The sequence below is a fragment of the Aplysia californica genome, unplaced genomic scaffold (genome assembly GCF_000002075.1).
Source record: "Aplysia californica isolate F4 #8 unplaced genomic scaffold, AplCal3.0 scaffold00374, whole genome shotgun sequence".
In the NCBI taxonomy this organism is placed as follows: Eukaryota; Metazoa; Mollusca; class Gastropoda; order Aplysiida; family Aplysiidae; genus Aplysia; species Aplysia californica.
The window spans coordinates 260,635-262,647 of record NW_004797644.1 but is presented as its reverse complement, the minus strand read 5'-3'; the positions used below and the strand labels follow the sequence as shown (position 1 = coordinate 262,647).

General features: G+C 46.5%; 1 protein-coding gene across 1 annotated transcript in view; it reads left to right on the top strand.

The window, feature by feature from the left end:
* LOC101860031 (sialin) overlaps window positions 1-2,013 on the top strand; it is a gene marked incomplete at its 3' end in the record, with an annotated part of 15,030 nt that overhangs the window by 1,456 nt on the left and 11,561 nt on the right.

The following is a 2,013-nucleotide window of genomic DNA, read 5'->3' as shown; positions in this document are numbered from 1 at the left end:
AAAACAGCTTTTTCCTTCTATGAGGACTAAAATAAAATAAAACAGCTTTTTCCTTCTGAGTGGACCAAAATAAAACAGCCTTTTCCTTCTGCTAACCTCGTCTTTTGACACACAACAGTGATGAATGCAAGCGACGACAAGATAATAAGTATATGTGATGCAGCGTGGTGGAATCAGGCTCTCGTCAATTTTTGGGCATATTGAGTTATCGGTATCATCTTCAAATTTGTTCATTTGTCTTGCTTTCAATGATAAGATTACCCATCCATCTTCAATCGAAGTGGAGATATTTTGGATTGAAGGAGGTGGGGGTCACCTGGTTTCAGAGGTAAAATTAGCGAGAAAATGGCCGAAAAAGCTTGGTAAATTCCAACGCTGGAGAGTCAATGGAAACTGTAAATTTATATTTTTTGTGCCTTTAAACAACGTTTTCGGGGAAATCCTCAAAAGAATGTATTTGTAAATGGACATACAAGGTGTTGTGCCGAAAAACAAAAAATTTAATAAAAATTGCTAAGCAGGGAGAAAACTGCTGTTTTCTTCGATTTCATTATTTTGACGAGAGCCAGATTCCACCACGCTGCCTCACATATTATGTACATCACGGAGAAAGTACTCACTGAGAAAGGGGTGGTGCAGAGATAGGGAAAACGTAGCCACCATGGCGTTGAATCCCAGCGCCTTGCTCAAGTTGTCCACCCCTAGCAGGTCGATGGCGAGCACAGGCATGAAAGACATCCGGGCGCCTCCGAACATTCCATAGGTGGCGCTCAACAGCACAAGGGTAGGGAAAGAGGAGAAGAAGTGTACGAGGTGGCACATGGTGCCTACTATGACCTGTGGAGGAGAGGGGGAGGGAGAGAGAGAGGGGAGGAGAGGGAGGGAGAGAGAGAGAGGATGATGATGATGATGATGATGATGATGATCATGGGAAGGGGCGAAAGGCGAGTGTGTGGGAGTGAGGGGGAAAGGGGTGGGAGGGAGCCACACTGACCACACGGGGGAACCGTAGGTGGGTGGATGAGGGAAAGGAAGGAGGGAGAAGGGAGGAGGGGGAGGGAAAGAGGGGAAAGGAAGGAGGGGAAGGGGAGGAGGGACAGGGAAGGAGGGGGAGGGAACGGGGTGGGAGGAATCATTACTGACTTGTCGTAATTGTGGACACACGGAGGGGGGATAGTAGGTGAGTGGATTATGGGGAGAGGAATGAGGGAGGGGCCTTGGAGAGAGGGGGGGGGGAATTGAGGGAATCATAAGGCCAACCTTACATAGGAAGACACACTGCACGCAGCTCACGACGTGTGGGCATGCGACGTCCGACAGGTCTTGACCCCCCCAACGTCACATAGACGCGACACGCGACAATATATAGGTGGTCACATTTCCTTTCGTCGTGATGGATTCTTCTGATGAAGATACATTAATTTTGTTAGCATTGCTAATAAATACAAAGAAGAGAAAAAAGCGCACCATGTGGTCCCGTGAATATCTATCTATCCAACTTCAACTAACTTTTTGCTCATTGAAGATGCGTAAAGACGACAAATTGTTCTTCGACTATCTAAGAAAGTCATTCAAAACTTATGAAGAACTCAAGACACTGGTGATTTCGCACCAAAAACAAGTGGGTTGTATTTTCCCAAACGTGTTTTCTTTGTTCTTTGTTATGGTGGTCTTAGTTTTGGGGCCCCAAATAAGTGGCCTGGTTCTCACAAGCTCAATAAGTTTCTTCTTCTTGTCGACCATCTCGGGTTTACCTGTACTGCCACACACTACACGCCTCACAAAAAGTGAACGAATTGTCTTTTCAGCTCATGCTGTTCTCTTTACCGCTGTGTCGTGTTGTCATATGTAAGGCGGAACTCTTAAGTTATCTGTGTGCCTTTTTTGTTTTCACGCGTGAGATGCACTTTGTGACGCTGGTCGTGTATGTCCCTACGGCCTTACGGTAGATCGGACTTATTGACCATTCGGACTTATGGACACACCGAGAGGGAACAGTAGGTGCTTGAGGGG